We start from the raw sequence: 11,006 nt of genomic DNA, 5'->3' as shown, positions 1-11,006 counted from the left end.
CAGAATGCCTCGACAATATATTGAGATTCATCTATGGTTCGCGTCGGTCGACCCTCGACAGTGTACACAATATTTTGGATCGGGTCGTAAGACCTCGGCATAACTCGTGCGTAATACCGCTAGGAGTCTGAATATTCATGAGATTCTCCTTTTGATTGAAATATGGTTGTTATATAATATGCCTTGTTTGTTTGAGATAGCGCTTGATATTCCTCACTATTTCTTTGGGGTTAGGCTAGATACTTACTGGCTACGCGTTGATTTATGTACTCATATTACACTTCTGCACTGATTGTGCAGGCATATTTGGTGGTCATCCGGGTGCATAGACGCAGCTGCTAGGGAGACTTTGTGGTGAGTTGCTCCTTATGTTACAATCTGCAACTCACGGGTCCCCGTCTTATTCATTATTTGTATTCTATCTATTTTCTATTTTAGATAGTCGTGCAACAGTACTGTGTATTTCTGTAGATGCACATGCGCTTGTGATACCAAATTTTGGGATACTCTAGTAGGTGTTTATGGTTTGGATTAATATTGTCACCTTTCTATTTTATAACTTACTACAATTGTATGTACGCATGATTCTTAACGCATTAGTTTCTTTATTTAATAAATTTATGATTTTGAAAGTAATAAAATGAATAATTAATTTGATAGTTAATTGTTGGCTTGCCCAACGATAACATTGGGTGTAATTACGGCCTACAATGGATTTTGGGTCATGACAGCTTGGTATTAGAGCTCTAGGTTCACATGGGACTCACGAGTCATGAGCAAGTCATCTAGAGTCTCCATTTCCTTCCTACTCATTCTTATAAGATGTTGAGCGCCTTTTATCAATTGGGCATTGAGGAGTTGTAGTGGTGCTACAAATGTGGTGCATGATATTTTTCTCTGCGTATTATTGTCGCGTTGTAGAAGGGTGTTCTATCGTCTCAGCTCAGTGGTAGTGTTCACTATGGTTCGAGGCTATGCACAGTGTTTTGTGATGTTCATGCGTTGTTATCGCACACTGCTGGTGTAAATGGGAGGATGCTTAAATATGTGTTGCGGCAGTAAATGACTCGATAGGAGGATTATTCGATTCATAGTTTAGAGGTTCGGTATTCAATTCAAGCGGAGGAGAGGCAATTGGACTACATATGTTAAGTCTTTGGTTGACGGAGTAGCGAGATCGAATATTTTTTAACTTTGTGGAATTCTTGTTTGTATTGTTGTGTCTTTGTCCTTGCTTGAACGCATAAAGGCTCATCAGTGTGATGGTCTTCATTGGTTTGTCTTCGGGTCTAGGTGATGTGAAATGGTACCTAAGAAGCGGTTGTCAGAGATGGCGGTGTGTGGCGGCTTCAGGGTCAAATCGGTGTTTCTAGTGTTGATGGCTCGAGGAAGATGATCTTAAAGAGGATTAGAGTGATGGAAATCAAAATGTCCGGATGCTACAGAAATGGATCGTGATTTGGAGGGGCATGACTGGAGGCGGATGATCAGAAGGGACATGGTAAGAAATGTCTCGCGGTGGTTAGGTCGCTAGTAGGTCAAGTATGAGCAGCATAGGTTGAGTAGTTTGCCTCGGAAGATGGTTAACTCGGAATGGGAATGTTAGCGTATTGTATGGATTTTGTGATAGGATAGCCACATGCTTTGAGAAAGCTTGGTGCGAATTTGGTCATGGTGAACAAGGGACTAAGTTTGTTTATTCCATTTGAAATGGTTGCTTCTGTGCTTAGGAAGTTTGGATATGACTGAAAGAGTTTGCTTGGAATGTAGAGGAGCGTGAATGCTTGATTATCATTTCCGGATGCAATACAACTTTGAGTTTCAAGCGTATTGTTGGGGCTTTAGTTGATGTAAATGGAATGAACCGATTCTTACGGTTGGCGGGTGAGTGTGGACCTAGGAGAATTAACTGATTTTGTGGTGGTTGTAACCAGGGCATTGTTGACGAGCTTGAATCACACACCTAAATTATGCTCGCTAATCAAATATAGTATAGTCTAATATCGTATCCACATGGATTGGATTTAAACAGTATTCTCGTAGTTTCTAGCTTGGTTGCTATCCAAGATGATCAACAATTGAGATTTATATAATTTCTAACTAAAATTAACTAAGAGTTTAAAGCTATTGACTAATGACAATCAAAATAAGGAACAAGCAAAGAAGGTTATCAATGGGAGAAGATAGGGGTTTGATCGGATAGGTGCAAGATAATTATTTGGGATCTAACTCTAGATAATTCACTTCTAATATTTAAGTGAGTCTCTCGAATTCACTCAATTATTAGTTCAAACGTTCAGCAAAACCCCCTCTCTAGATTAAGTCTTAACCTCACAATATGAACCAATTTAAGAGCGTGAAGATATGCAAGAATGCATAGTGGATTGGTCTTTAAGAAAACCTCTTCCGATTATTCTCCTAACTAGGTTTAATTAATGATTCAACTAGCCTATTTTGATTACTAAGAAGAATTAATGAGCTCAACCAATAATATAATGCAAAGATATCAAAAGTTATGCCTCTCTCGATTACATGAACTAGTGAATATAGATGCAAGAATTTAATCATCCAAAACTGCTTCAATTCATAAAACTAGAGTTATAATCCACAAACAATCATCACTACACCAAATCCATCAAACCCTAAAGAGAACTGCTCCAAAGATATGCAGCAGTTCATCACTAATAAAATTAAAGTATAGGAAAACATAAATTCAATCCAAACTTGGGTCTTGAGTGAGGAAGGAATGACAAAATCCTTGTGCTTTTGCTCCTCCAACTCCTCCTTAGTTTCCTTAGGTCTAAAGTATGTCAAAAGTCCAGAAAATAACATTTTCCATATATTTATACCAAGTATGGTCGGCCCCAGATGAACTCACCTTCTCCTAGTCGAAATAGGACATTGGCTTTGTAAAATTTACATGGACGCGCCACATGGGGTGACGCGCCATGCGGGGCATTAGTGGAGAAATCTAGAGAGCCAAAATCTATCAGGCAGTAGGAAATAGGCAGCCGAGGCTCCCCACGCGTCGAGGCAGTGGGGTTTTCTTAGAGTACTGCTCAAACTTCAATTTTTGACAACCAGACTTAGTTGTCGACCCCCGAACACGATTCCGGCTTTATCCCTTAGGCTTTTACTGAGACTTCAAAGCTCCAAATAACTCGAATTAGCTCCGCAACATCTACATGGCTCGAAAATACTCCTACAAGGCATAAAACACACAATAAGTGCAAAACACTACCAATTAAAGCTAAAACACAAGTAAAGTACAATGAATTAGAGTGCAATAAACGACAAAAACATGTAATTATAGCCTACCATCAACACCCCACACTTAAAACCATTGCTCGTCCTCGAGCAATCAAACTACACTTCATATAGACACGACTTGTGGCTACCATCAACAGCCCATACTTAAATCATTGCTCGTACTCGAGTAATCAAACTACACTTCATATAGACATGACCTTTTTCAACAATACTCATAACTCATCATACCAAAAATATTTAAAACAGATTAAGTACAATACCGTAGCATCCTCACCTCAAGATTTGACTCAAAAGCACCATGCAAGTTTTCACAAAACCGCTCACTTACTCTGTCACGACCCAAACCGATGGGCCGCGATGGGCACCCGGTACCTTACTCAATCGAGTACCAACATAACGTATCTTTTCATATCATACTATCATAAATAACTGAGCCGGAGAGGCTGCCGTGAGATACATAAGACATACAGGCCTATAAGACCAAAATAACCATTCGTACACTGAACATAGGCCGACAAGTCAATACAATCTTTTACGTACATGACATCTGTCTACAAGCCTCTAAGAATACATAATTGTCATAAAGGTCGGGACAGAGACCCGCCTTACCAAACAATACACGTCTAAATCATACTGACCAAACAAGTAACTCCGGAAAAAATGAAGCGCACCAATATTTTTCACTGAGCTGTTAGACTACTTGGAGAACTCTCGACCTATCTATCGGGACCTGCGGGCATGAAACGCAGTGTCCCCAGGCAAAAGAGACGTCAGTACAAATAATGTGCCGAGTATGTAAGGAATGCAAATCAGTAAGTAATAGACATGAGAGAAACATGGAGTAAAAGACTTAACATGTATGTCTGAATAACTCTGTGAATCATTTCATATTTATAATATCATGCATATGCGTATAAATGTCATACCATGCATAGGTATATGCGTTCATAACATCATCAAGCCTTTGAGGGCATCCCATCATATCATCTCGGCCACTGTAGGCAAATCATCAACGTATACCAGTTGATCAGGTGGTGATGCGTATATAACGCCATAACCTTTTACCATATCCCATATACATATAATATACGCGTATATAACTCCATCTGGTCATGGGTCAATGTACATGTATAAATGAATGAAATGCATATGAAATACATTAATAAAATCTCTCGGAATGTTATAGGACCATTATACCTCTGATTAATATCATGAACTAAAATTTATCAACTTACGTATATTCTGAGACCCATGAACAGATGATAGAATAATAGGACACATGGGGAATCAAGAACATAAGCATCTCTAACATTTCTATGAATAGAGTTATTTATGGAATTTGTGCATTTTCTCTTTTCGTTTGTATCATATGGATCATGCCAAAAGGAAAGAAGGGATAGCCTTAACATACCTGAGCCGATTCTCTTGACAATCCCTCTAACACCCGTCAATTGTGAAAAAGACACGTAACGGCGGATAGAAGTAGGAAAAATCCGTATGATGTCCTTGAGAAAGATTATATCGGTCTCCCTTAGAATCGCAAATCCCGTTACTATTACGTAGTATAACTTCGTATGAATTTCTTGGTTAGAGATCCGTCACTTTGTAGATTAGAGTAAGCACCACTATTTTGTGAAGTAACTCATGTTACTAACAATTTTGTTTTGCTGAAGCAATGTATATTGCTATGGAGATCGTTACTTGGGGATGGGTGGAGGTGAGCATATCTATTTTGTGAATTTTTTATTATAATTTTACATGTCTTTTGTTGGATTTATGAAGCCTTTTATGGCTTAGCCAAGAGGTCCCTAAAGGTTCCATCTAGTAATTCAATTCAAGAGTCACTAATTTGAATAGTGGACTGCCACGTTGGGCCTTTTAAGCCTTATCCCATAATCAATTATTCATTAATCTTCTTGATTATCTTGTTAATCACCCATTGACCGATAATTAATCAATTATTCACATAATTAAAAATTATCTCAAATTACTTAAAATGATACTCACTTTTAACCCGCTTTATACTCCTTGCTATCATGATCATGTAGTACCTTGTATGGCACTAGTCCATAATACGGGGTATTATAGTTTAGACCGTATTTTATCCTGAAATGTCAAATTTCGATGAAATTCATTTTCTTCGATTTGCTTACCCTCTCACCTTCACGAATTTACTCATCACTTGTTCGAAGTAGCATAATGCTTATAATGTCAAAATAATCCCATTCCCGAACTTACGTCGATTAACTTACGACAAAACTTTAAAATATAAAAATGCGGGATGTAACATCTCATTTCCGAGCTTCCATCAATTTACTTATGGAATACTTTCATGTATGAAAACATGGGGTGTAATATCTCTAACACAGAGGTCAACGACATTACCTTTCCTTCATGACTCAAGTGTCCTCACACAACAATAGAGAGTAATTCCACACAATAAAATTTAAGAACACTTAGGAACTCAAGATAGAAAGAATTCATTCACCCTCAGAAGTAACATTCATATGCCACAAAAGACGTACCATAGGCTTGCCCGTAGTATACTACTCTATTAATTGAGCTCATTCAGTCAAGGTTCAAGTAGGACTTCATTTGGTTGTAATGTAGGCTACGGGATGGGTAGGATATATTTGGATATAAGAGTGACTACAACTCCCTAAGCACTTTAATACATACAATTACCCATTCAAAACCCCCACACTTATGTCAAACCATAACTCCACCTTCACATCAATATACATTAACTCCCTACTTCTGTAAGCACATATACATCAAGAGTCACTACTATCAAGGAATATAGTTTTTTTCAATCATATACTTATTTTTTTCTCTTCTTTTTTCAATTCAAGTGGCTCTTAATTTTTTCAAAATATTGCACCTTTCTTCTTATTTCAACAGTGCCACTCAAAAGCCAAACCACCCACCCCACACTTTAACTTTTACAAAGTTCATAACAAATTCAAGTGCTCACGAGAGGTACAAGGTTCAAATAGATGGTCAATATAAACAAATAGGTAATGCGTGTAATGTGGTTGCCAAAAAAATAAGATTATAGGCTCAAAGGGGTTAACTACAATACACGAAAATTAGGTGGGTAAAAGCATATAACTGGCTCAACAAAGAAACACCTATGTCACTTCCAAGACTGACTAAAACTACTATTTTGCTTTGCAAACACACGGGGTAAGTTCTAGACATCAAATGCAATGCACAGAATAACACAAAACCTCCCACACACATGGCACACAACTCACTCAGGATTGGACTATCAAGACACTCTAGTGAAAGCAGTTAAGCAAAGTTAAGATCATACAATTTAAGGTACTTATACAAGAGTCAAAAACTGAGCCTAAGCGTCACAACTAAAGCACTCACTATTCTAAAGGTATAATAAAGTTAAGAGATATTGCCTTCAATTCAAATCAAAGCACAAGGTTTCCTACTCCTAACAAAAATAAAAACTAACTACATCCAGTTCAAACAAAACCCTTGGAAAAGAACTGTGATACAAAGAACAATCAAGGAGGAATTATTACACTACCTACAAACAAAAATCTTTTTTTTCTTTTTCTTCTGACTTTTATCCCTCAAGAAACCTGTTGATGATATCAATCATCCGAAAAAATTGAATTTTTTTTTCAACCAAATTGTTTTCTACTATACTCACAAAAAGAAAACAACTAATATACATACAACATATCCCCCACCCCACACTTTAAGTTGTGGCATGTCCCCATGATACACAATTAAAAAGCATAAGGTAGAGGAAACTTCCTTGAACATCTAGTCGGGGTCTGAGTCGAAGTCGGGCTCCATTCCTAGTGCCCGAACTAATGCACACGTGCATGAATTCTTGGGGAACACCCCACACTTATCTTTCTCGCTCACTGCGCCCTTCACTTTCCACTCAATACTTGCAACTGGTTTCCTTTTTGCACCCCATTTTCTATATCCATCTTGAGAGTCACACTCTAATCACCCACTCTAAGCATGAGTTTTCTCTCGTGTATATCTAATATAGCTCTACCCATCGCTAAGAATAGTCTTCCTATGATGAGGGGGACCTCCTTGTTTTCCTCTATATTCACCACTATAAAATCCACAGAAAATACGAATTTATCTACCCAAACTAACACATCTTTCACTATTCCCTAGGGTATTAGAGTTATTTGGTCTGCCAGCTACAAAGATATTGATGCAGACCTTATCTCTCCGATCTCCTTCTCTAGTTTCCTGTAAATAAATAGAGGCATTAAATTAATTGAGGCACCAGAATCACATAAATACTTATCAAAATTAATAGTTCCTAAAGAGAAAGGTATAGTAAACACTACTAGAAATCCGGGCCAAACCGTAAAAAAAACATACCAAAGTTGGTCGGTAAAGGCCAATAACCGTCCAAAATGCGACCATTTACGTGTGGACGGTATTTTGAAGGTCGGAAGGGCATACCGACCAAAGTTGGTCAAAAATTACCGACCAACTTTGGTCGGTAAGTTAAATTCAAAAAACAAAAATATTGCCGAAAAAATCGACCAAAGTTGGTCGGTTTTTTCCGACCAAAGTTGGTCGGTATTTTAATTATCGAATTAAAAAATGCACCATCCGGGAATTGAATCGGGGTCTGTACTGTGGCAGGATACTATTCTATCATAGACCATTGGTGCATTTTGTTTTAAGACTGTCTTTTATTTTATTTATACTCTTTAATGGTATTTTCGCATGAAAATAACCGACCAAAGTTGGTCAGTTTTATTAAAAAATAAAATTACCGACCAAAGTTGGTCGGTTTTTTAAAATGACCGGCCGAATTAACCTACCAATTTCGGTCGGTTTTTTTAATATTAAATTTAAGTTATTTTAAATAAAAAACTGACCAAAGTTGGTCCGCTTCTTGAAAAATAAATTTCGCGGGACTCAAAAATAGTTTTTCGCATTTTTGCTCCGAAGAAAACCGATCAAAGTTTGTCGGTTTCGTAAAAAAAAAATTAAAAAATAAAATAATTTGAAAAACCGACCAACTTTAGTCGGTTTGTTGGCCGGTTATTTGACCGATCAAAATTGGTCGATCGACCGTGGTCGATTTTTGTCCAATTTCTAGTAGTGAAAACTCCCTAGATCTCCACACTTTTGTGGGAGTTTGTTTTGCAATATCACGCTGCAATGCTCTGTGAGCTTGGCCACTGAGGTCTCCTCTATCTTCCTCTTCTTTGTAAGGATCTCCTTCAAGAATTTGGTGTAAGCAGGCATTTGTGAGAGCACTTCTTTGAATGGTAAGTTTACATGAACATGTTTCAGCACATCCAAAAATCTCCCAAACTGCTTGTCTAGTTTTTCTCTATATAGCCTTTGGGGGGAAAGGTAAAGCAGGCATATGCTCGCTCTCATCATGTTCCTCCCTTCTCGAAGTTTCTCCCTTCTTCTTTTTCTCAGCTTTCATCTAGCCCTTCTTCTTTTTATCAACATCATTCTTCAGTTGTTCCCCACTTTCTTTTTCAAGTATCACATCTTTTTGGATCAGGGTGTGGTCTTTCAACACTTGCCCACTTCTCATAGTTACAATATTTACTGTTTCTTTTGGATTTCTCTCGGTATCTGCCGGGAGAGTTTATGGAGCCCTCTCATATAATATTGTTGCAATCTGTCCCACTTGTCTCTCCAGGTTTCGAAAAGATATGCCCAGTTCTTTGATAGCTGCTCCATGGGCGTCCATCCTCTCATTTGTCTTGATAATGAAGGTCTTCATTAGATCCTCTAGCCCAGGTTGAATATGTTGTTGAGGCTGATATTGTTGCCTCAGCTGATTTTGGAGTGCTGGAGCTCCTTGTCCCTGGGGTCTATAGTTATTTTGTTGCCAAACATTCGCGGTACCCCCAGGGAACTCCATGAAAAATCGGAGTGCCTCTGACCCATTGCATCAAAATTGTAGTTTTCCACAGCATTCACTTCCTCAATTGAAGCTTGACACTCATGAGTAGGGTGTCCTCTTTCACATATATCACAGGCTTCATGTGGCACATTTTCTATCGAGGCTAAGGTGAACTTTCTTATTTCTTTAGCCATAGCATCAAGATGTACCTGCACAGATGTGTTAGAATCAACTTAGTGAACACCATTTGATCTTCTTCTCGCAGCACTCTCAGAGGGCCACTGATTTACATCTTCAGACAACTCATCCAGAATTGTGACTATCTCCTCTAGAGTCTTCTTCATCAACGGGCCTCCAGCTGCATTGCTCAATGTTCTACGTGAGGCCGGTGTCAATCCATCCCAAAAGTCATGGAGTTGTATCCAGAGTTCAATTCCACTATATTGACACTTTCTAACAATCTCCTTAAACCTCTCACATGCTTCAAAAACAGTTTCAGTCTCTTTCTAGTAAAAGTTATGGATTTCTCTTCTAAACTTGCCCCTCTTAGCTGAGGAGAAATATTTATCAAGAAATTTTCTGGTCATCTCATCCCATGTTCTAATTGATCCCATGGGTAAGCTTCGAAGCCATTATTTTGCATCATCTTTGAGTGTGAAGGGGAATGCCCTTAAGTACACAGCATTTTGCGACATGCCATTGTATTGAAATGTGTTCATAATCTCCTCGAAGTCCATTAGATGTGTATTTGGATCTTCGTTCATCTTCCCTCTGAAGACACAATAATTCTGAAGGGTTTGAAGCAACCCTTGCTTCAATTCAAAATTGTTAGCTGCAATTGGAGGTGGTCTAACACTTGATAACCCTTGATTGTAGATCGGTGTAGAATAATCACCCAGTGATCTCCCAGGCATGGGAGCTATATTTCCGAACTGGTCTGTAGCCAAGAGTTGATTTTGAGCCATTCTTCGACCCTTCTCTTCTTCATAGATAATTTGTGCTTCTCTAATAGTTGCTTCCTCAGCATCCCGTGCAGCTTTTTCTCATTGTTGGGCTGCCTCTTCTGCAGCCAAATCTATATTATCATCACCGTTTCTAGCCATAGTTTCTTTGGTTGAGGATTGCCCAACCTTTTCTAATGTCTCGGTGAGATTTATTTCCTTCCTCGACTTTCGCGGTTGTTTTTCTATCTCTGGCTTGTATGGTAGCACTTCTTTCGCAGAGGCTCGAGTCATGCACCAATCTTAACATGTAACCTACGCACAGCCAAAGAACACCAAACGTAAAAAGAGAAAATAGAAATAAAAAAAACAAATTCCTTAATTAGCCCTACAAACTATTTAAAAAAAACCATCTCTCCCCCCGCCGATTTTCTCTCTAGAGGGTACAGTACCCAAGCGGCAATTTCTCAATCCTTACTCGATTCTGGAACAAATCGTGCACTTCCAAATTGTGCAGATTGTTCTCTAGGTCAGGTTCTATCTCCCGACAAAATTATAGAGTTATCCTCCACGCCAATCAGCGCCGACGAGCAACAGTTTGGACGAAAATGGAGTTCCGGTGGTCCAATTTGATCATAACCAATGCAAAATGATTTCTTCTATTAGGGAGATAGTTACTACCATCTATATCGACAAAATCAATAGCCCAGACATCACAACTTCGCAAAAATGAGCTTGCCATGTGTTCACAGAGTCGAGCTTGGCAGGTGTTCGATGAATTGATAGAGCCAACACCAAAAGCTAAATTGACGGACAATATATCCAGTAAAGAGCCCCGATGACCGTTGAGGCAGGCATCCAGCCATCTCCGGATGGTTAGCCCTCCCCAACCATCGTCCCAACAAAATTGACTACCAGTAACA

General features: G+C 38.7%; 1 non-coding gene across 1 annotated transcript; it reads left to right on the top strand.

Annotated features, from left to right (window-relative positions):
- The first annotated feature begins 9,574 nt into the window (after nucleotides 1–9,574).
- On the top strand, nucleotides 9,575–9,681 carry LOC117274272 (small nucleolar RNA R71). The gene has a single exon (XR_004504372.1). It is a non-coding gene; the product is annotated as a small nucleolar RNA R71 (small nucleolar RNA).
- Nucleotides 9,682–11,006: the final 1,325 nt, after the last annotated feature.

The sequence above is a fragment of the Nicotiana tomentosiformis genome, chromosome 1 (assembly GCF_000390325.3).
Source record: "Nicotiana tomentosiformis chromosome 1, ASM39032v3, whole genome shotgun sequence".
NCBI classification, from domain to species: Eukaryota; Viridiplantae; Streptophyta; class Magnoliopsida; order Solanales; family Solanaceae; genus Nicotiana; species Nicotiana tomentosiformis.
Note: the sequence above shows the minus strand (reverse complement) of the source record. Positions and strands in the feature narration are given on the sequence as shown.